Source organism: Halichoerus grypus, chromosome X (assembly GCF_964656455.1).
Source record: "Halichoerus grypus chromosome X, mHalGry1.hap1.1, whole genome shotgun sequence".
Taxonomy (NCBI): domain Eukaryota; kingdom Metazoa; phylum Chordata; class Mammalia; order Carnivora; family Phocidae; genus Halichoerus; species Halichoerus grypus.
The window spans coordinates 18,811,184-18,836,269 of record NC_135727.1 but is presented as its reverse complement, the minus strand read 5'-3'; the positions used below and the strand labels follow the sequence as shown (position 1 = coordinate 18,836,269).

The window sequence follows — 25,086 nt, the reverse complement described above, 5'->3', positions numbered from 1 at the left end:
TTTGTACCCAAAGCGAGTTATACAGCCTGTACATTTTCTTGGGACAAGTGCTTCTTCACATCGGATATGTCTGGATGCTCTAGAAGTGAGTTAAGAGAGACTTTTAATTGCTTGGCCAGCAGCAGAGCCTTTGCCTCATCATTTGAGAAACAGTGTAAGACTCTTATCATCAGTTCCTGGCTAAGCCCCCCTTCCCTGGTTCTTTGAGTTAAGACTGTGGGAGAAGCTAATGTTATGAGAAACAAAAGCGATGTACTTGGTGAGCTTGACAAAAGCTCTGTTAGATAAGATACCCCCATTAGCTGACTTACCATCCAGGGCCCAATGTGCTCCTCTTCCATTCCAGCCGCAAGAAAGAAGTAATCTAGAATGTTCTGACCTACCTCATGACCTAGATTCCCTACACGGTGAAGAGAGGCTAGGACCTCTTCCACTGCACTCAGCCTCATGAACAAAAAATAACACAACTTTGGGTGCAAAATTAAGAAAAAAAAAAAAGACAAGGAAACACAGGGCTGTATGTTGATTCTCAGTCCTAGAAAATTCCAAAGTCAAATATGTAGCACATTCCAGAACCATAATTTTCATTCTACTGCAGTAATAGAAATCCTCAAATAATAGAACTATGTACATAAATGATTTATTATATGGGGACTAGACCAAATTTAACTCTGACCAGGGGAGCTATTATCTCTTGAGATTTTAAAAAAATTTCTATGTAAATTTCTCAACTGCCTATGAAAGTTTGCCTGATGACTGCACTGAGAAGACTTTTGGGAGTTCATTGCCTTACCTGGGAATCCAGGTTGCCAGAAGTGGAATATTCAATGGTGATCCAGGAAGATGTTACAGGTGCATCAATCAAAAGGGTGGGCAGTCATCAGAAGTGAATCAAAGGCCATGGAGAGAAAATGTAAAAAAAAAAAAAAGGAAAGGCATACTGATTAGAAAAAATGAATTAACTTTATGAACCCATTTTACTCGTGTGTGCACGTGCGCACACACGCACACACACACACTCTTTGGGAATGTTCTTAAATGGAATCTTTTAAAAGGGCTCTTTAAAAAAAAAAGATTATTTGCGGGGGAGGGAGAGAGAAAGAAAGAGAAAAAGAGCAGAGAGCGTGAGCGGGGGGGGGGGGGAGAGGCAAAGGGATAGGGAGAAAGAGAATCTCAAGCACACTACGCTGAGCGTAGAGCTCAAGGACTCGAGGCTCAATCCCAGGACCCTGAGAACATGACCTGAGCCGAAATCAAGAGACAGATGCTTAACTGACTAAGCCATGCAGGCGTCCCTAAAAGGGCTCTTTAATAAAAAGAAGGGGTAATTATAAAATGTGACAGAGATGCTAGATATGACTACAATGGCAATCACATTACAATATATATAAATGTATTAAATAAACACAGTATACCTCAAATGTTGTATGTCAAATACATTTACTAAAGAATCACAGCACAAACAAGTTTGGTATTTCCTATGTGCCAGGCATTATTATAGGTATTGAGGATGCAGCAGTGACTAGAACAGACACAAATCCCTGCCTTGAGGAAATTTACAATCTTGTGGAAGATTTTATTTTATTTTATTTTATTATGTTATGTTAATCACCATACATTACATCATTAGTTTTTGATGTAGTATTCCATGATTCATTGTTTGCGTGTAACACCCAGTGCTCCATGCAGTACGTGCCCTCTTTAATACCCATCACCAGGCTAACCCATCCTCCCACCCCCCTCCCCTCTAGAACCCTCAGTTTGTTTCTCAGAGTCCATAGTCTCTCATGGTTCATCTCCACCTCCGATTGCCCACCCTTCATTTTTCCCTTCCTACTATCTTCTTTTTTTTTTTTAACATATAATGTAATATTTGTTTCAGAGGTACAGGTCTGTGATTCAGCAGTCTTACACAATTCACAGCACTCACCATAGCACATACCCTCTCCAAAGTCTATCACCCAGCCACCCCATCCCTCCCACCCCCACCACTCCAGCAACATTCAGTTTGTTTCCTGAGATTAAGAATTCCTCATATCAGTGAGATCATATGACACGTCTTTCTCTGATTGACTTATTTCGCTTAGCATAATACCCTCTAGGTCCATCCATGTTGCAAATGGCAAGATTTATTTTTTATTTGATGCCTCCATAATACTCCATTGTATATATATACCACTTCTTTATCCATCCATCTGTTGATGGACATCTTGGCTCTTTCCATAGTTTGGCTATTGTGGGCATTGCTGCTATAAACATTGGGGTGCATGTACCCCTTCGATCACTACATTTGTATCTTTGGGGTAAATACCCAGTAGTGCAATTGCTGGGTCAGACAGTAGCTCTATTTTCAACTTTTTGAGGAACCTCCATACTGTTTTCCAGAGTGGTTGAACCAGCTTGCATTCCCACCAACAGTGTGGGAGGGTTCCCCTTTCTCCACATCCTTGCCATCATCTGTTGTTTCCTGACTTGTTAATTTTAGCCATTATGACTGGTGTGAGGTGGTATCTCATTGAGGTTTTGATTATTTCCCTGATGCTGAGCGATGCTGAGCACTTTTTCATGTGTCTGTTGGCCATCTGGATGTCTTCTTTGGAAAAATGTCTGTTCATGTCTTCTGTCCATTTCTTGATTGGATTATTTGTTCTTTGGGTGTTGAGTTTGATAAGTTCTTTACAGATTTTGGATACTAGCCCTTTATCTGATATGTCATTTGCAAATATCCTCTCCCATTCTGTTGGCTGTCTTTTCGTTTTGTTGACTGTTTCCTTTGCTGTGCAAAAGCTTTTTATCTTGATGACGTCCCAATAGTTCATTTTTGCCCTTGCTTCCCTCGTCTTTGGCGATGTTTCTAGGAAGAAGTTGCTGTGGCTGAGGTCGAAGAGGTTGCTGCCTGTGTTAACCTCTAGGATTTTGATGGACTCCTGTCTCACATTGAGGTCTTTCATCCATTTTGAGTCTATTTTTGTGTGTGGTGTAAGGAAATGGTCCAGTTTCATTCTTCTGCATGTGGCTATCCAATTTTCCCAACACCATTTGTTGAAGAGACTGTCTTTTTTCCACTGGACATTCTTTCCTGCTTTGTCGAAGGTTAGTTGACCATAGAGTTGAAGGTCCATTTCTGGGCTCTCTATTCTGTTCCATTGATCTATGTGTCTGTTTTTGTGCCAGTACAATACTGTCTTGATGATGACAGCTTTGTAATAGAGCTGGAAGTCCGGAATTGTGATGCCACCAGCTTTGCTTTTCTTTTTCAACATTCCTCTGGCTATTCGGGGTCTTTTCTGGTTCCATACAAATTTTAGGATTATTTATTCCATTTCTTTGAAAAAAGTGGATGGTATTTTGATAGGGATTGCATTAAATGTGTAGATTGCTCTAGGTAGCATTGACATCTTCACAATATTTGTTCTTCCAGTCCATGAGCATGGAACATTTTTCCATTTCTTTGTGTCTTCCTCATTTACTTTCATGAGTATTTTATAGTTTTCTGAGTACAGATTCTTTGCCTCTTTGGTTAGATTTATGCCTAGGTATCTTATGGTTTTGGGTGCAATTGTAAATGGGATCGACTCCTTAATTTCTCTTTCTTCTGTCTTGTTGGTGTATATAAATGCAACTGATTTCTGTGCATCGATTTTATATCCTGCTGCTTTACTGAATTCCTGTATGAGTTCTAGCAGTTTTGGGGTGGAGTCTTTTGGATTTTCCACATGAAGTTTCATATCATCTGCAAAGAGTGAGAGTTTGACTTCTTCTTTGCCGATTCAGAGGCCTTTTATTTCTTTTTGTTGTCTGATTGCTGTGGCTAGGACTTCAAGTACTATATTGAATAGCAGTGGTGATAGTGGACATCCCTGCCGTGTTCCTGACCTTAGGGGGAAAGCTCTCAGTTTTTCCCCATTGAGAATGATATTTGCTGTGGGTTTTTCATAGATAGCTTTTATGATATTGAGGTATGTACCCTCTATCCCTACACTCTGAAGAGTTTTGATCAAGAAAGGATGCTGTACTTTGTCAAATGCTTTTTCTGCATCTATTGAGAGGATCATATGTTTCTTGCTCTTTCTTTTATTAATGTGGTGTATCACATTGATTGATTTGCAGATGTTGAACCAACCTTGCAGCCCAGGAATAAATCCCACTTGGTCGTGGTGAATAATCCTTTTAATGTACTGTTGGATCCCATTGGCTAGTATTTTGGTGAGAATTTTTGCATCCATGTTCATCAGGGATATTGGTCTGTAATTCTCCTTTTTGATGGGGTTTTTGTCTGATTTTGGGATCAAGGTAATGCTGGCCTCATAAAATTAGTTTGGAATTTTCCTTCCATTTCTATTTTTTGGAACAGTTTCAGAAGGATAGGTATTAATTCTTCTTTAAATGTTTGGTAGAATTCCCCTGGGAAGCCATCTGGCCCTGGGCACTTGTTTGTTGGGAGATTTTTGGTCACTGCTTCAATTTCCTTAGTGGTTATGGGTCTGTTCAGGTTTTCTATTTCTTCCTGGTTCAGTTTTGATAGTTTATACATCTCTAGGAATGCATCCATTTCTTCCAGATTATTTAATTTGCTGGCATATAGTTGCTCATAATATGATCTTGCAATTGTTTGTATTTCTTTAGTATTGGTTGTGATCTCTTCTCTTTCATTCATTATTTTATTTATTTGGGTCATTTCTCTTTTATTTTTGATAAGTCTGGCCAGGTGTTTATCAATCTTATTAATTCTTTCAAAGAACCAGCTCCTAGTTTCATTGATCTGTTCTACTGTTCTTTTGGTTTCTATTTCATTGATTTCTGCTCTGACCTTTATTATTTCTCTTCTCCTGCTGGGTTTAGGCTTTATTTGCTCTTCTTTCTCCACCTCCTTTAGGTGTAGGGTTTAGTTGTGTATTTGAGACCTTTCTTGTTTCTTGAGAAGGTTTGTATTGCTATATACTTTCCTCTTAGGACCACCTTTGCTGCATCCCAAAGATTCTTCTTTAATTTCCTGGTTGACCCATTCATTCTTTAGTAGGATGCTCTTTAGCCTCCATGTAGTTGCGTTCTTTCCGACTTTCCTCTTGTGATTGAGTTCTAGTTTTAAAGCACTATGGTCCAAAAATATGCAGGGAATGATCCCAATCTTTTGGTATCGGTTGAGATCTGATTTGTGGCATAGGATGTGATCTATTCTGGAGAATGTTCCATGAGCATTAGAGAAGAATGTGTATTCCGTTGTTTTGGGATGGAATGTTCTGAATATATCTGTGAAGTCCATCTGGTCCAGTGTGTCATTTAAAGTCTTTATTTCCTTGTTGATTTTTTGCTTAGACGATCTGTCCATTTCAGTGAGGGTGGTGTTAAAGTCCCCTACTATTATTGTATGTTGTCAATGTGTTTCTTTGATTTTGTTATTAATTGGCTTATATAATTGGCTGCTCCCATGTTAGGGACATAGATATTTACAATTGTTAGATCTTCTTGTTGGATAGACCCTTTAAGTAGGATATACTGTCCTTCCTCATCTCTTATTATAGTCTTTGGTTTAAAATCTAATTTGTCTGATATAAGGATTGCCACCCCAGCTTTCTTTTGGTGTCCATTAGCATGGTAAATGATTTTCTGCCCCCTCACTTTCAATCTGGAGGTGTCTTTGGGTCTAAAATGAGTCTCTTGCAGACAGTATATCAATGGGTCTTGTTTTTTTATCCAATCTGATAGCCTGTGTCTTTTGATTGGGGCATTTAGCCCATTTACATTCAGGGTAACTATTGAAAGATATGAATTTAGTGCCATTGTATTGCCTGTAAGGTGACTGTTACTGTATATTGTCTCTGTTCCTTTCTGGTCTATGTTACTTTTAGGCTCTCTCTTTGCTTAGAGGACCCCTTTCATTATTTCTTGTAGGGCTGGTTTCGTGTTTGCAAATTCCTTTAGTTTTTGTTTGTCCTGGAAGCTTTTTATCTCACCTTCTATTTTCCATGACAGCCTAGCTGGATATAGTATTCTTGGCTGCATATTTTTCTCGTTTAGTGCTCTGAATATATCCTGCCAGTCCTTTCTGGCCTGCCAGGTCTCTGTGGATAGGTCTGTTGCCAATCTAATGTTTCTACCATTGTAGGTTACAGACCTCTTGTCCCGAGCTGCTTTCAGGATTTTCTCTTTGTCTCTGAGACTCGGAAGTTTTACTATTAGATGTAGGGGTGTTGACCTATTTTTATTGATTTTGAGGGGGTTTCTCTGTGCCTCCTGGATTTTGATGCTTGTTTCCTTCCCCAAATTAGGGAAGTACTCTGCTATGATTTGCTCCAATATACCTTCTGCCCCTCTCTCTCTTTCTTCTTCTTCTGGGATCCCAATTATTCTAATATTGTTTCATCTTATGGTATCACTTATCTCTGGAATTCTGCCTTCGTGATCCAGTAGTTGTTTATCTCTCTTTTTCTCAGCTTCTTTATTCTCCATCATTTGGTCTTCTATATCACTGATTTACTCTTCTGCCTCATTTATCCTAGCAGTTAGAGCCTCCATTTTTGATTGCACCTCATTAACAGCCTTTTTGATTTCAACTTGGTTAGATTTTAGTTCTTTTATTTCTCCAGAAAGGGTTTCTCTAGTATCTTCCATGCTTTTTTCAACCCCAGCTAGTATCTTTAAAATTGTCATTCTGAACCCTAGTTCTGACATCTTACTAATGTCCGTATTGATTAGGTCCCTGGCAGTCGGTACTGCCTTTTGTTCTTTTTGTTGAGGTGAGTTTTTTCATCTTGTCATTTTGTCCAGAGGAGAAAAGATGAATGAGAGAACAAAATGCTAACAGGGTAACAACGACCCCAGAAAAATATACACTAGACAAATCAGAAGAGACCTTCCAGAAAGTGGTCGCTTTTCTGTTCAGAGTTGCTGCTATTCTTCTCTTCGATCTCCTGTTGATTTCGTAGGTGTTCAGAATGGTTTGATACTTATCTAGCTGAATTCCTGGGACCAGAGGAAATTTAGGTCTCCTACTCCTCCGCCATCTTGCTCCTCCTCCGGAAGATTTTTTTTTAAGCCATCTTTGTGGAAAAGAGTTTCATAGAAATATACTGTATGTTATTAGCCTTAGAAAAGAGCTTCTCCCCCATTTTATTTACGTCTTTATTTATGTACAGAGAACATATCCAGTGGCATCGGATTCAACAATTGTATTAGAATGGATTCTCTTTTTGATTGGAGGGGCCGCCGATATTTGCATTCGCAAATTCTCCTTGTGGAAGGCCCCCCCTAAAGGCTGTAAGACAGACTTCATTTCAGCTAGGCCATTTGCTGTCCACAGAACTCCACATGCTTGCACTTTGCAATGCTGTAAGAACAAGAAGGCTCTAAATGGCAGCTTTGTAATACTGCAGTGTTATAGAGTTTTTCTCACTGGACGCTATAGCATTCTGTGACAGCTAGCCTGGGTGACACTCTGAGATCGGACTCATCACCCCTCAGCAGGTCACGTCTTGGGAAAGCAACAGCGGTTGGTGGACAAAAGGAGCTGTGGTTCTCATGTCCTCATGAGAGGACACATCCAGACACTGGATGTAGAAGAAGCAATAAAGATCCTCCTCTGGGCTGGGGTTGGAGAAGATGCAACTAAATATTACTCAAGTGACGGCTATGGCCTAAATGTCAAATTAGCAGGGAAAGGAAAAGACGAAAATGAAGGGAATACATATATGTCATTGGAAAAATGGGAACTGGAGGAGACGTGGGGGCCCCGGAAACCCAGATGGTGATTCATGTTAACCAGAAACCTCCAATGATAACACCAAGCCCCCTGGGATTTATATTCTCAGGGTAGGTGCCTAGGGCTTCAGAAATTAAAAAAAAAAAAAAAGCTATCTATTCACTTTGATCTTAACGATCTGAATGAAGACCTAGAAAACCTGGAAATCTGAGATCCCTGGCCTGAACATCAGGATCCCCAATCCTGGTTTTACCAAAGACCCATTTGATCATGGGCAAAGTCTCTTCTGTAATTCTCTAATAGTTTTACCGTTTATTTTGGTGCCAAGTTCGTTAAGAGTACAGCAATCTCTAGTCGCTTTCTCAGTGCAACATGCCATTAGGAGTTCAGAGAGCCCAGAGTCCAGCATTCTGAGCTGATGCATAAATGAGAATATGGCCAAAACAATAATAGCTGTGTTGAAATGCAGCTGATCATCATTCTGTCCAGGGAAACAGCTTTGTTTATGTGAAATATAGAATGGCTGCTTCCTTAGGATGGAAAAGTTGCACAAGGAAACTTAATTGAAAATCTAACTGATGCACAGTTGACCCCCCATTTCTCTTTCTGCTCATGCAGCTTCTTCATCTGCCAGGAGCCTGGGCTATTGGTGATTGCTGTCAATCTCAGCAGAAAGATCCACACACTCCCAGATAAAGGCTACACAGATGCTCCGATTTTGCAAAGGGTGGTTTGAAAAAAAAAAACCCACACATACCGACATTGTTTTGGTCTGATTGCAAATCTGTGGCAGATAATACACTCTGTGGGAACCAATTACCTATCACTGTTCCAGAGCTGCCAAGCAAATGGTCCATTCACCCATTCCAGTTTCTCACACTGGATTGGTTTTCTCACCCTCTTGCCAACTCCCACACCTGGAGTTGCTGGGCCCTTGATTTGCCACCTTCTCCCCACTTAGGGTGCCCCTCTGCTCTCATCCTGATGGGATCTAGTATACTGTTGCTCAGTTACCCTCCACCTCCATGCGAACCTCAGGCCACATCCTCATTTGAAGGCCAAATACAGTATATCCTAGTGAAAAAAGCTTATTCTGCATCCTAAGTTGGGTCCCCTAAATGGGAAGGGGGCCCAAGGCCACAAAGCCCCAGGCAAAGGATTCCTGTTCAAACCGGGATTCCTGTTCAAACCTGCCAGAAACCCTATGTATTCCAAGCAAGGGAGCTCTCTGGGTCGGCTTGAGGATACCAGAATCCAGGACATTCTTTCCAACTTTGATTTTAAGAGTACTTGTTTCACCCCTGAAAGTCAGCCCTTGCCACAGCCATGAGGTTTCCTGGGTTTGTCTTGACTGCTCCTTCCACAGTGTCCCCTTCCCCCAAGATACTAAACCTCGCTTCCAGGCCCATTTTCCTGGCCTACTTTCTCTACCAGTTGACAAGGATTTCAATCCTATCCTTGCCTTTGGGCAACAGTATTAAGATTCAGAGTCTTCCAGACCCACAGAAATGACCTAATGGTTCAGTCTCCATTCCTAGGACATTTAGAGAGGACGCTTGTTTTTTTAAAGATGTATTTCTTTATTTTAGAGAGAGAAAGAAAGAGAGCACAAGCAGGAGGGGCAGAGGGAGAGGGAGAGAGAACCCCAAGGAGACTCCGCGCCGAGCACCACGCGAAGCTCCATCCCACGACTTTGAGATCACGACCTGAGCTGAAACCAAGAGTTGGATGCTCAACCGACTACACCACCCAGGCACCCCAAGAGGACACATTTTTGATAAGGGTTTGTCCCTTCCGTTTATACCACCTAAATATAATATATACAACATGCAATATATGACACAGAGCTATTCTAGCTATATCAAAAACCCTTTGGTTAATAGCTGCCGGTCTCTTATTCCCTGGAGTCAGTGTGGGTGGGGAAAGCTACCTGCAGCACAAGGTAAGAGAAAGAGGCCTGGACTAAAAGTCAGAGGACTGTCCCCATGACAACTCTGCTGTGTGACCTTGGGCAAGGCCATCCTCCCATAGGGAAGGTGGCTCTCCGTTTTCCTATCTACACAGTGAAGGTGCTGGACTAAGTGCTTTCCCAAAGGCCCCTGTTCATTATAACATTTTAAGACTTTATAAGGAATTTGACTCAGTCGGGAACATTCCTATGAAGTATAGCCTGGGTCTTACAAACGGAGGCCTAGAGAGAAACACTCTTGATTTGCTCTAAGAAACTCTGGGACCAAAGACAGAGTGGACAAGTTTGTCTTCAGTGGCCCCTTCTTCCCATTAGATCACCAGACCTCCCAGTGGCTCCTCAGGAAACTGCCCAAGGGCATGCCAGAACGATTCTGGCCAGTGCTCAGCATGCAAGACAGGAGTCCCCTCACTTGGGTGTAATAAGCCAATTTGGGGGTGCGGCACTAAAGAGGGCTTAAATGTAGTAACTGAGGTTTCCTTTGGACTGGCAGTAAACCTAAAATAAATAGCTAACATGGGCATCTGAGCCCTTTGGGCTGGCAAATCCTTTGAGTCCCATCTCTACTGAGAGCATGGATCACCTTCTACGCCATGGTTAGATTTAGATCTCAAGTGGCCAATAAACAAATGATAGTGGAAATTCTTTCTGCGATCATCAACTACAGACTCTGAGCCACTGAGAGATGTCTTTCGGTGATCTTGTCGGGACCACTAGTGTCGCAGGGCCAGGGACTTGCCACAGATCACAGCACACACGCGTGGCAGAGCCAAGAGCGGGACCCAAGCCTCTGGGTCCTTTCCCTGGGAGTGCACTCCCCACCCTGCGTCTCCCCCCCCCCAAAACCACTGCCTGGGGGCAGCTGCAAGCAAGCATCCACACCACACTCCAGACACAAGCACACAACCATAAAACCCCTCAAGGATGTTAAATTCTTCTTTCAGTAGCTGTTAAATTGTAAACACATTTTCCTAAGCCACCCTCTCGCGTTCTGTTCTCTGCCTCGAGGCGCTCTTACCGCATCACGTGGTGACAATCAGTGATTCTTAACATTCTTTTCATTTGAGAAATAATGCCTAATACCTGGGTCCGGCATTGCCAAAAACACTGACCACATTTGGGAAACAAAGTGGATCTGATGAGGAAGATTGCTAAAACAGGGTTTTTTCAAAATAGTGTTTTCTCGTCTGTTGGTGAGCCTGTCCGCCCTCGGGTAGGATGCTTTCTCGTTTGTTCCCTGTCTGCAGCTCCTTACTGAACCGACCCCCTCACCCCACCCCCACCTCCGCCCACCGGTTTGTAGTAAAAATTCTCCCATTTTGGCATCATAAGAGTGCCCTCTAGTGCTGATCTAATTAAGAATCTGGAGACCCAGGGATTCCTGTTTGGGTGGGAAATGGGTTTAACTATTCATTTGTCCTTAGCTATGTCAGGATATATTCTTTCTGAAGGAATCTCTAAAGCACCTATTTGGCAATTTAGTCTTGTAAAAAGCAGTGAAAGGAGTGTTTTGCCATTGAACAAACAAAACAAAATACCACCCCCCATGGAAGGCCATAAAAGAAAATCTGACTTGTTCTCCCTCCTGAAAAGCATTCCTACTCATGATGTGGGGGCGCGGTCTGAATTATAAAATAAGGTGCACAGACAAAGGCCAACTCCATCAATTGAAAGTTGACAGCAATTTTCCAATGTGTTTTAGAGTTCCCGGGATGCAAACACCTGCATTTGTATGGAAGGTTCCAGGAATATATTTCCTCAACTTGATCATATATATATACTTTTTCTTTGAAGGAAAGATAGACCATTAAGAACCCCTTAGAGATTTTGGGGGGTATAATGGGGCTTGCTTTCTTGTTAATAAGGGTCTGAAAAAGTTTCACTTCTAATATAAATATAAATGTATGTGTGTGTTGTTCGTTTTATCTCATTTTGTTTCCATTTTTCAGATTTTGGGGTCTAGAAGGTCCACAGTGAAAGCTAGTTCAGCACTGGTTCAAATCGGCAGGGAAGATTTCCGCTCTACCTTTTACATTCAGCTCCATAAGGGGCTACTGCTCTATTGAACCCCGCGTATTTTATGCTGACACAACAGATGATGGCAAGCTGCCAACGCGAGATATAACTGCTTTGTTCCCATTGTAACATGTTTAAAACACACAGCATGAAAAAGTCCCTAACAAGTAATGATTTAACAAGTGCGAAACTAAGGATCGAGATTATTCTTCGGAAATATTCAACCAAGTCCCTAATGGGATCAGACGGTAGAGACAGGTGGAACGGCATATTCTGGATCATTCTGGACCAACATGTCACCTACTCTTGGCAAGGAGCTTCCATCTCTGCTGAAGTTGAAGTATGGCAGGAGCCACTGGATTTAGCCTGAAACTTCCCTGGAGCCAGCCCCAAAGAGTGAAGTGGCAGGTCGGTGGAGGGGGGACGTGCTAGAGGGGAGGGATGCACAGGCTCTGGACTCAATAGAATTGTCTGTGAAGCCCAGCTTCTCCACTTTTCTTGGGTCGTTTCTAACCTGTCCGTTTCATTTTGCTCAACAAAACTGTGATCTCCAATAACACCTCACAGAGGGCGCAAACCAGGCGCTCGATTAAACCTGCTGAATGGAATATAACCAACAGTTTTGGTGAAAAATGCCCCTAATTATCCAGATATTCCAAAAGATCTAAGTGTCTGGGGTCTAGCAAATGAAACATCTGTAAAATGGACTTCATTGTTAAAAATCAGTGCTAAGTAAGCAAAATATGTCAGAGAAAGACAAATACCATATAATTTCACTCATATGTGGATTTTAAGAAGCAAAACAAATGAGCTAAGGGGAAAAGAGGGAGAGAGAAAGAGACAAAGCAAGGAACTGACTCAACTCTAGAGAACACACTGCGGGTTACCAGAGGGGAGGATGGTGAGGGGATGGGGCAAATAGCGGGTGGGGATGAAGGAGGGCAAGCACAGGGCATGGATGAAAGTGCTAGATCACTCTATTGTACTCCTGAAACTGACATAACACTGTATGTTAACTAACTGGAATGAAAATCTAAAAATTAAAAAAAATAAAAATAAAAAGTAAGCCTAGCTTTTAACCTGTTCATGGATATGCTGCTTTTTGAAACATCATGACCCACTCAACATTTTCGTGGGCTGTGAACATCTTTCAAGGTGAAGGCCGAGAACCGCTGTTAGGGCAAATCCTCTGTTTTCAAGAGGACACCGATCTCCTTTTATTGCAGGATTCTTAGTTTCATGTCTTACCTGAAGTGTCAAAACCTGGTACCAAAAAAGACCCTGTGTGCTTCTGCCCCAAAGAATACAAAATACAGACAAGTTGGCCAAATCGCCAGGAGGAGCACATAGAGGATCTTTTCTAGAATTACTGGAAATGATTCCTAAGTGGCACACCATAACAATCATACTATTAGCTAGCATTTAATGAGAGTTTTCTAAATACCAGACACATGCACTTGACAGCAATTGTCTCATTTTATCCTGAACCAAAGTCCACACTCATTGCATAGATAATGGAGCCTCCGAGGGGCTCGCCCAACTCCTAACTCAAATCCAGAGCTGTCGGATGCCAGCACCCAAGCTCATTAGCCGCTAAAATGTACTGTGCCTGTGAGGTAGGCATCCTTCTTCTCATTTTACAGGTAATCTGGTGCGGCCCAGAGAATACTCAGTCTGCCCCGATTCTGCATCTTAGGGCTTCCCCACCGCGCTGCGCGCTGGCCCTCCGCAAGGCGCTGATGAAGGAAGGGTGACCGTATAGAAGCTCTCTGTCCCGCGAGCCCGGTGGCACTCCAGTTCCTGCACCAGCCTCTCAACTGCCCAGAAGTGATGCCTTGTGCACCTCTTTTTAACCTTCTCATGGGACCGTTTTTCATTTTGAATTCCAGGATAGACTTGCAGGCTGTGAGTGCCAAGCACTTGAATACACGAGGAAGAGAGGTCATAGCTCATTTGAAGATGAAACCCTGCTGTAAGTCTTCACCGTGGCTCTGCTGCGCCCCTCGGACATAAATCAGGTGGCGGTGGGTGGGCCGGGGGCCCGCGGGGAAAAGGGGAAGTTGGCAGGCAGACCAGGCATCTCATTCTAGGGCAGAAGTGAGGGCTGTTTCTTGCTCTTATGCCTACATATATTTTTTTATCTATAAGGAAATGTGGTTAAATTAGATGTAAACAGAATCCAGAAAGTCCAAGATGACCAACGCGGGGGCGGAGGGGGTGGAACCAGGAAGAGGTACAGTACATGCCTCATTCCAAGAAGGCCCATGTAATTAGGGTGGTAAGGGGAGAGTTGTTGCCTTGGGAAAGAATCGTGTTCCCTGAACGATGGAGTCCATCCTCAGGCATGGTGAGCCAGGCTGTTCATAATATGACCCTGACATAGCTGAAAGACCTATCAAAGTGGGAAAGTACTCTTAGAGAACATCAAACCCAACCTCTGCATTTTATAGGCCCTGAGAGAGAAAGAACTTATCCAAGGTCACACAGTTCCTACGGCCATGGTGTTGCTGCTCCCCTCGGACATGGAACAGGTGGCAATAGGTGGGCTAGAGGGATGCAAGTCAAAAAGCTAGTTGGTAACCAGCAGCAGGAGATCCAGGCATGAGGACTGGGCTTTTTGTTTAATGAGAACAATAATCTTGCAGGATGCTCTTTGCTATCTCCTCGTACAGGTGAGGAAACTGAGCCTCAGAGACAGGAAGCCACTTGCCAAAGATCTTGCAGCTATTTAGATGATGGGACTTGGTTGATCTGACTCCAAAGCCTATGTGCTTTTCACCCTATGTTTTGGCTCCCTCCTTCTCTGTAGCCATCTGCCAAACAGAAAGGAGGTCCCTCCAAGTTCCAAGTGAGTTGTGATGTGCTCATTTTTTTGCAGCTGTAAGTGAAGTGGGGTGGCTCCCATCTGCAAACCCACATCCAATAAAACTTTGTCCAGTGCCTGATTCTTGGCTTCCTGGGAGCACCTTTGGACTGTCCTTGGCCTTGGGACCCAAGGCACACAGGAAGCTATCAGAATAACCTATCAATTTCCTCATAATCACTGGCAGTTTCATAATCCCTATGCATGCACGCGCGCGCACACACACACACACACACACACACACACACACACAAACTGGTGGTCCCACCTCAGGCTAACTGAGGCTCCCTGCCTGGGATCTAAGGAGCCATGGACCATGGCCTCCAAGCTGTCAGCTAAGTGGGATGATGCTGTGGGAGTTTCTGGGTGCCTAAGGGCAAGGGAAACAGTGAAGTCTGAACGTAGCACTAGGCATTGCTCATCTCCACACACAACTCCCCTCAGCCCCACTATGGGAGCCCTGTAGCAGCAGATTGGTGTCTCTTCCTTTAAGAAAGCTGATAGGCACTGAAATAGTAGGGATAGACCCCAGGAGTAGGAGGAAGAATCTGGAACAACTTATTTGAAGCTGGGCTTGCTGAATTGTTAATTGTCCAAATGGCACATCATTAGGCTGCTTGCTCATTCCTCCTGATCAAAATGGGGGTGGGGAGGTGGGCAGGGTCTATCCCAGAGGCAGTGGAGAAATCACCAGGCCGCTGGGTTCCTGTCAACTGAATCCTGGTTTGCCACCGACATAAATTCTGATCAATCTCTAACTCCCAACAGTTGGCAGTTGCCCTTCACACTCTGGTTTTAAGCTATTCTGCCCTCGGCCCCTCATCAGGTAGGTAATGATCTGGAAACCCCCATGAGCTGCTGCTGTAAGGGAAGCCCAATGCAAAAGAATCTTTCTCAGGAGAAACCCTCTGAATGCATCAGGAAAGTTATTTTAGGTCTTGGATGGAGATCTCTCCCCCAAACAAGAGCACATCTGTCTTGGATTCACATTTTATTCTTCACTCCTCCGACATATATCTAAATTTTTAACAGCTTTGTTGAGATGCAATTCACATACCACACAACATCCTTCAAGTGGACAGACAAATCAGTGGCCGTCAGTGTATTCACAGATTTGTGCAGTCATCACCACAATTTTAGAACATTTTCATCCCCTCGAAAAGAAAGCCAGCACCCTGTGACTATCATCGCCATGTCCCCCTCTCCCTTCTAGGCCCTGGCTGCCACTGATCTACTTTGTCTCTGTGGATTTTCCTATTTGGGACCTTTCAAGTAAATAAAATCATATAATACGTCGTCTCATATGCCTGGTTTCTTTGACTTTAGCAGAATGTTCTCAAGGTTCATCCTTGTTACAACACGGATCAGTACTGCATTCCTTTTCATGGCCAAATAGCATCCCATTGCATGGATATCCAAACTTAAAAAAAAATAATAAAATGCATCAAAACAATTTCATCCCCATGCACTAGACAAGTCTACTGATCTGTCCTGAGCACTGGCTGTGGTGGATCTATTATCAGCATCATGGGGGTACATGGAGATGAATGAGAAGATGCAATGGACACATCCAATCATTCGATCGACAAACATCTACTGAATGTCTCTGGCGTGCCAGGAATGTGTTAAGGCACTTGGAATGCAAGGATGAGCAAGACATGGCCGCTGGCTTCCATGAGCCACCAGTGGGGGCAGCAGTGTGGAAGGCCATGTATCATATACAGTCATCATTTACATTTTCCACTCAGGAGGAGTTCATGGCCCAAGATTGGGTTCCTGATCCCACAAACATTTGGGAGTGAAACCAGCCCAAGAGAGGGCAGCACCAGGGATCCAGATGGGGTTTTTTTGTTTTGTTTTGTTTTGCATTGTTGTTACTGGCATGAAATTCACATAACATAAAATTAACCATTTGAAAGTCCACAAGTCAGCGGCATTTGGTGCGTTCACAAGTTGTGCCACCACCACTTCTATCTAGTTCCAAAACATTTTCATCACCTTAAAAGGAAATCCGGACCCTTTAAGTGGTCACTCCTTCTTCCCCACTTCCCTCAGCTCTGCTTTTTGTCTCTCTGGATTCACTTATTTGGATAGTTCATAGGAGTGGAATCATACAATACGTGGTCTTTGTAGTCTGGCTTCTTTCACTTAGCATAAAGTGTTTGAGGTTCATCCATATCGTAGCATGGATCGACACTTCAAAACTTTTTATGGCTGAACAATAGCCCATTGTACAAATACATCACAATTTGTTTATCCGTTCAACTGCTGATGAGTATTTGTGTTGACTCTACTTTTTCATTATCATGATTAATGTTGCCGTGAACATTCATTTACAAGTGTTTGTGTGGACATACGTTTTCATTCCTCTTAGGTATATACCTAAGAGTGGAATTGCTGTATCATATAGTAATTCTACGTTTAATTTTTGAGGAACTCCCAAACCATTTTCCACAGCAGCTGCACCATTTTACATTTCCACCAGCAAATTGCAAGGGTTCCAATTTCTCCCAGAGATTCAGTTTTATTTCTTACTCCAGAGAAGAGTTCCATTAAATTGGAGGCACCCAATTAGCCCAAATGATTGACCCTAATGCTGGGCATTTGGGGCTGGGCTTCTTAATTAATGCTTAGGCTGGTGGAAGAAATAAAGCAAATGAGGACAGAGAGAAGCGTCCCCTCTGCCCTCCCCCCTCTGGCTCTGGGAGTGCCTCTGTGCATGCTCACAGCCTAAAGGGAAAGTGGGCAGGTTGGCAGGATCGCTGTGGAACTGTCCTCTGACCCACATCAGTGGGATTCACAGCATCTTGCCCAGCACAGAAATGGGAGGAGAACATTCTCAGCTATAAGCCAAACCCAGCAAAACTCGGGAGATGATTTTATGAAAAAAATGACATGAAATCAATAATGCTTCTGGCAGTAAGGGAAAGAACAGCACGGCCTTCTCTATTAGACAAGAAATTGGAAGAAGTGTCAATGGGTTGTGAGGGCACTTAGATCCTGTGATATTTGGCACCGGCTCTTGTCCCCTGGAATAAAGATCTGACATAAATCTAGGAAATAAATAATGATGATGAATGTCTAGCTCTAAAGATGACAACATATAAGTATATTACTGAAATTTGCCCTTAGGGCCTCTCTCCCCTCAGTGATGAGACAGCTCAGCAAACAGTGATTCCACTCTTCCTTCAGCCTGTATCACTCCCTGGGCAGGTCAGCTCCATGCTGAGGTGGCGTTAAATCCCTCAAGCCATATGATGCCATTTTCCTGAACTGAGACTATCAGTATCAAGGTGACATGTTACTGTGTGGGAAGAGCTGAAGCATGATCTCAAAGCCCCCTCTTCAAAGTCTGGGGGTTCGCAATCTCAGGGAAGAGGAAGCCCAGGGAAAGGATCTCAAAGACCCCAATCACCTCCCAAATCCTTGGGTCTTCAGTAACCTAAGACTGAGGTGGGTGGGTTTCAAACACTTTTAGAAACAGAACCCTCTTTTCAAACAAAGTCTTCTAATACCTCTGTTGTATAAAACAGATAAAAACCAAGAGGCTCTGTTTGAAGAGGGGATGGGGTGAAGGCAAAGGGGGAAGAGCAGAGCCGCCATGTACCGCTCCACAGGATGGGCACTGCACAAATCCAGAACTACCATTCATGTGGAGCAGCAGTTCTCAAAGTGTGGCATGAGGACACTGGTGGCCTCCAAGACCCATCCCCGGGAGTCCCCGAGGTCCTCCATTTTTCCAAATATATATTCGTGTGAGGCTGGATCTTCTTCACATACTTCAACCAGAATAATATATTAAAACAGCTCAAATGCAGATGCTGGTATGAGAATCCATCTGTCTTCAATGAAGCCAGATATCAAAGAGATTTACAAAATATAAAATATTCCCACTAATCTTTTTTTTTTTTTTTTGCTTTGGAAATCAGTGATTTTTCATAAAATATATGTTACTCGTGTTACTCTGTAGTAGGTGCCTTCTTGTTATTTTAAATGAGTTAGTACCTGGTTTTGACATTTTCTCCATTTTAAATCCAAATACAGTAAACAGCAGTAGCTAGATCCCACATAAGTCAAAGCTCTTCGGGGTCCCCAGTGGTTTTTAAGAGCATCAAGGTGTCCTGATACCGCAACGTTTGGGAACCACTGACCTCGAACAGGACGTGAATGGGAGGCGTGCGAAGCCCTGTGACCCTGAGGGCTGCCTTGCAGGGGCTGCGTGCTACCTGCGGGGCGTCTGCTCGCCTCCTCCCACATGTCCCCCGCTCCCGAGGCAGCTCTCCGGCCACCTCCTCGGAGCCCTGCAGGTGCAGCTGGTCAGTCCAGCCCCCTCAGCTTAGAGACCAGGAAACTAGGGAAGGCAGGGTGAGGGGTGCCAGCCGGGTCTTCGGCCCGCAGCTCAGGGTTCAGATTCTCTTCCCTGACGCCGGGCTGCCGCTAACCTAAGGACAAGCAGCTAGCGCTTTATTGAAGTGCCGGGGACTTTATAAAATCCAGGCCGGGCCACCCCCTGGGCCTCGCTTCCACGCTGCAAGCACAGTTGGCCTGTCGGGCTCCAGGGTTGCTGAAGCAACAGAGAGAAGAGCAGGCACCAGGCGGCCCTCCGTCCTCCACCGTCCTCACCTCTGAAGCCGGCCGGCCCCAGCCCCCTCAGTAGGAAGAATTCAAGTTGGCACCGCTTTCCTCGGCACATCTTGAGAAGCAGCATGCAACCCACCGGAGGGGGGATGTTCGAAAAGCCAGGAATCAATTAATTTAATCAGCTTCCTATACAGTTCGAGAAAGACCCACATGGCAACGACCGAGAAGTTCAGAGCAGCGTCCTGGCGGCTTGCCACGTGGGGACCCCACAGAGTGTGCCTTGGGGCCCCTCGCCCTCCTGCCCCAAGGGAAATCCTGCTTGAGTCAGCCAGGGCTGGATGGCGAGGGCGCACGGCTGGCGGCGAGCCAGTGAGGGCCACAATCTCTCACTTAGCAGATGGGGAAACTGAGAGACAGAGAGGGAAAGAGCTTTACCTGGAACACACAGAGCTCAAGAAACAGCTGGGATGAGAATCCACATATCCTGACTCCTAGTCCAGTGCTTTTCGCCCAATTCCAGGCTATGCTCCATCGAAGGGGAAAACTACTGTGTGTGTGTATGTGTGTGTGTGTTGGGGGGGGGGGGGTTGAGGAGCATTTAGAAATAACCCAGCCATTTTTATTTGATTCATGCTTTGCATTTCACATTCTCTTCCTCTTCTTCCAATTTTATCACTGGATCCAAGCCTCTCACTACATTTATAGATGAGGAACCTGAGGGTCAGAGTGGCTTAGCATTTGATTCTGCCCTGGGTCAGATTTAGGATGTGTATCTCTGCGCTTTCTGGCCTGTGTTCCTTCCCACTACGTTTTGACCCCTAAGTCCCACCCAAAGAGAAATATATTCTCGTAGATTGTATCTCATTATCATTCCTCCTACGGAGAGGTAGACTTTGTTAGAAGCCAACACACTCCTTTGGCTCTATATCGCTACCCTGCCCTGGGAGCTGCTCTCACTGCTTATTTCCAATCTAAGCTCATATTTCAGGGCCGCCCTGGAAATATTGGTAAAGCCAGCTCTGCTAATCTAGACAAATGACAGCAAAACTAAAGGGTAGTATTGCAATGAAAGAAATTATTTGCATAGGTGGGACTTCTCTTTTAATTTTACTATTTTAAGATTACAAATTGTTTTCTGGCCTTTATGTATAATTAAATATAGATGTTCTCTGAGCTTAATGTCAGTTTAAATTTCAGCCCTTGGAAAGTAATTTGTTTGCGTGTTCCGTGAACAAACCATTTCTTATCGGTTTCAAAGACCCGGGCTCATGCATCATGAATCAAGGGTGCCTCTATCAAAGCTATAAAGGTCAGGCAAAGTGGGCTTGCAACCCCAGCTTAGCCACTCTTTCAAAGAGAAAAATCAAGCTTTCTGTTCTCTGTCTTAAATACACAAATGTCTTCATTTCATTAGGCATGCGAATGTCTCACCTGTGCCTTCCCCACCCGCAAAAGCCGGGGACGTAGTGTTCATATGCCATCATGGACTGGGCCACTGAGAGGAAACTGAACAATTCCCTCTACTCTCTGCGCCTCAGTTTCCTCTTACGTATCAGGGTCTCTCTTCTCCTGTCAGCCCTAGACATTGACAGGCAATCCCTAGAGGTGATTTTAAAGGACACTGATTTGACCTAGAAAGCAGTTGATAAGGCTGGGGGTCCTTTAGGTTAAGAAATCAGCAGGGAAATTAGATCCGTGGGTCCGTAGGCAGTCTTCTCCCTCTGGCTTTCCTGCCTCTGTCCTCTGCCTTTCTCCTCATCCAGAAAGATGGCAGCCCTCCCAGCCCCTTTCTCAATAGCTACAAGATGCTCCCCACTCCTTTAGACACCCCTGTAGTTCCAGAAATCTATTCTCTTAGTGTTCCTCTAGTAAATCTGCACACAGACTAGGGCTCATGAAGGGGACCCTGCTCATTGACAATACATGACCAAGATCTTTTATTCATTGGAAATCAGAGCAGGTTGTTAAATAGAAAATGTGGGAGGATGCTAGTGCCCCGATCCCTGTAAGTAAACCAGTCAGACCACACTTTCTGATAGGGCAGAAGTCTAGACTAACTAGGCTCTGTGGTACTTCCCTGTCCAAGCTACCAAAGGAGAATTCTGGAAGTTATCCTATAAGTACTTACTAATGGGTTCTCTGTTTTATCTTTCTTTGCTCTAATCCAAGGTATTAACATTGACAGAAACTCTCTTTTTGAAACTGTGTTAAAACTCCGATTCGATTTGCCTGAATCCCCATAACTATATGCATGTACCCCATACTAACATTTCAATATGGGGATTCTGAACCAGAAAACACAACGAATGAGAAATGTTCAGGGTCCAAAGCTTTCCTTATCTTCATAGTTGGATCTTCCTACCTTTACCTGAACTCTTAAACTAGTGCTTGGTTTTATAATTAAGTGCTGGACACATCTGTCTCCCCAACTGAGTTTAAGTTCCTTGAAAACAAATTGTTTCTTTTTCATCTTATATCCCTTAAATTGCTCTAATTATTAAAGGCCCCCAAACAAACGAACAAAACACTAGTTAGATATGAATTCCTTAAATGATCAAGATAATAGAACTCAGAGCAGGAAAAGAACTTTGCTTCCAAAGGTTCCATATTAGAAAGACTAGATAAGATTTAACGGAGTGTGAAGAGTTCCAGAAGAGTGTCAACAGTGGTTCTGGAATCGAGGTGACAGACTCAAGCCAATACTAAGTGCTTTATGATATATTTCTCATTTAATTCTAACAATACCTTAAGATAAAGTATTATTATTTCCATTTTACCGATGAGGCACAGAGAGCTTAAACTATTTGCGCAAGGTCAAATCTAGCGAATGGCATAACTGAGTGGAGATTTGAACCCAGTCATTGGTTTCTAGAACTGATGACCTTTAGGTAATATGTCAAAAAAGCCAAAGCCTAGGTATCTTTAAAACTGGGTTCTAGGGGGGCCTGGGTGGCTCAGTCATTAAGCGTCTGCCTTCGGCTCAGGTCATGATCCCAGGGTCCTGGGATCGAGCCCCACGTCAGGCTCCCTGCTCCCGCAGGAAGCCTGCTTCTCCCTCTCCCACTCCCCCTGCTTGTGTTCCCTCTCTCTCTCTCTGTCAAGATAAATAAATAAAATCTTAAAAATAAATAAATTAATAAAACTGGGTTCTAGTCCCCGCCTTACTCTTGACCCTTTAACTCTGCCAACTGATTAGATACGCAGACGGCAGAGAGGCGGTGGTGATGGAGAGTCCAAGATGACACGGAGGTTTCTATCTTGAAAAAAAATGGGGGCACTCCTTTAACAAAAAGAAAGGATATGATGATGAGTTTGATTTGAGATTGGTGGGTGGTATTGGAATGTTGGCAACGCATGCTTATGGGAATGTCCATGCGGCCTTTGAACCGGAACTTGGGACCCGGGTCTAGGCTGGAGGCACTGAGGCTTTCCTCATAGCAGCGACGGTCAAGGCAACCTTGAAATGAATGTAGACAGAAAGGCAGAGGGCACAGAACTGTGCCTCTGAGAAATCCCAGTTAGACGTATGGACATGGAAAACCTTCAAATGAACAAACAAACAAGAAAAAACCAGAGAAAATAGCACAATGTCAATCTAGCCAAGAGAAGACAAGATTTAAACATGGGAGGAGTAGTGAGGTGACCAGAGGTGGTGAAAAGCAGCTGAAAAACAAGTCACTCCCTCTTTTGAACCCTCAGGCTCTTCCCCCTTCTCTGAAGACACCTCTTTCCCTACACGGGCTCCCAGGGTGAGGGGGAGGCTCCACTTTGCCCCGGATGCCCTGCATGTAGTAGACACTCAGTGTTCTTGCGCTGGACTGAGTCACACTGCCATGACTTGTTTAAGTGACCGCAGTCCTACAGACTGTCTCTCCACAGGCCAAGGCGACAGGCTGCCTGAAAAGCATAGAAACAGGAGCAAAAGCAGCTGCAAACCAAAGCACAATTTTTCTGAAGGAATATGCCACGTTGGCCCTTTCAACCAACCTGGATACCATTGTTAGCTGTGTCTTCTATGAATGAGAACAGAAAGAGTAGTGACAGAAAGACCTGGAAAGATACAGTATGTGGGAAGAGGGCAGCTCTCTGGGGTGATTTCTTTTCCAGAGAGAACGTTGGTGGGGTGATGGCAAGGGGTGGGGGAAATAAGGAGAGGCCTGAGAAAATATGAGAACAACAAAAAAGTAACTAAAGAAAAAGGCGATTTCATTATCATTTCAATTCGGGAAACCAAATTGTATTGTTTTCTTGCTTTTTCTCAAACACACCTGAAAGATGTAAATACAAGAGCAAAAAATAATGAGATCTTGTCAATGTCTTGAATCAGTAGTCAACTGAGCCACTCCTCATACACAGCTGTCATTTGGTGCTTCAGTTTCCCAGGAGGGAGGCCTGGATGTGCCCAGAATGGTCACTGTCACACTGAAGGGGGCTGGTATCAAGGCAGCAGAAGTAAGGCAGACTAGGAGGTGGGCTCCATAAGCAAGACACCTGTTCGAGAGCCTGTTGGGCAAGACGTCAAAGCAGAGGTCAAGAACATGTAAAGACTCCAGGAAGTTCCAAAGGAAAGGGTAAGATATCAAGTGGCAGAATCCAGTCTGCGACAAGGAATTCAGGCAGTCAATCCTGCCTTCGGGGTCGGGCAGGTTGAAAAGGTCCGAGCACACGAGCAATCTGGAATAAAAGTATGTGAGGGGAGTTCTGGACATAATCATCAGAGCTTAAAGAGGAAGCCTCCTGCCATGGTTTCTTCCTCTGTTGACGCATTCTATGGACGTCCAAATGGAATTGGGGTATGGCTGGGCTTGGGCCTGAGGACACGGCAAAGAAGGAGCAGTTGGAGCTGGGCAGTGAGGGTCCCGTGGGTCTTCCTGATAATTCAGGACTGAACACCACTTGCCATCTCCCTAAAAAGAAGGCTTTGAAGCACTTCAACCATGTTCCGAGCAACCACATACCACATTAAAAATCACATATGGTCTCATTTTCCCTTCTGTGAAACGGGTAAGGGAGTAGGAATTAGAGGAGCAGGTCATTGACAGTGTCTGACTCCACGTTTGATCTATTGAATCCAAAGACAGGAGAATAACCCCATTAATACCAGGTCCGATACTTAAAATCTCCTAAGTGAGATAGATACATAGCATCAGATTTCACCATGGGAATGAAAACACACCCAGGTAGCTTCTATTAGCTTATTTGCACACCTTTTCCTATGTTTTAGGTTAAACATTCTTCGAGTAATCTCTACTCCAGTTTGCTTAGGCTATAAATTAATTAAATATTAAGAGTATTTGCAGTACTCTTAAATGAAGTGGCTGACTGTATTCCTAACGATAGGCTGTAGATTACAGGGTCTCCCGATTACAGACTCCAGCAGCGTTCATGGAAAATCACCTCCCATCTGACAATACTAATGGTGTTGCACGTTCTTATGCATACACGTTGCCCAGCCCAGCTCCAGCCACAAAGTAGGCACACCATTGATACTGCTGAGTGAGAGAATGAATAAATGAATATGCAAATGAATGAATGACCAAGCAAACCTAAGATGGAAGATTGGTATCAGGTGATGGGTCTGAGTATCTTAGATAAATACAAGATTCCTCCTTGCCCTTCTTGATAGTAAAAGCAGAAGACTCACTTTGTGAAAGAAACAAAAAAGGACTCCTATGTCCAGATTGGTAGGGGGCAAGGAACACAGAAAGAGTTGAGTTTAAGAATATGAGAAGGAGACAAGACACTTGAAATACAGTTTGGACCAGAGGAGGGCAAATCTCAACCCACAGAGTGAATATCTGAGCTGGAAAGCACCACAGAGCTCATTTGACTTGACTCTCTCAATTTCTGGATAAACACTGAGGCCCAAAACGGAGATGCCACTTGGCAAAGATCAAGTAGCTGGACTCTGAGGGTGGCCATGGAAAAGCATCAGACTGAGGATAAGCTGGGCTCCAG

General features: G+C 43.9%; 1 protein-coding gene across 3 annotated transcripts in view; it reads right to left on the bottom strand.

Annotated features, from left to right (window-relative positions):
• Positions 1 to 25,086, bottom strand: part of HS6ST2 (heparan sulfate 6-O-sulfotransferase 2) — a 284,248-nt gene that overhangs the window by 82,946 nt on the left and 176,216 nt on the right. The window lies entirely within an intron of this gene.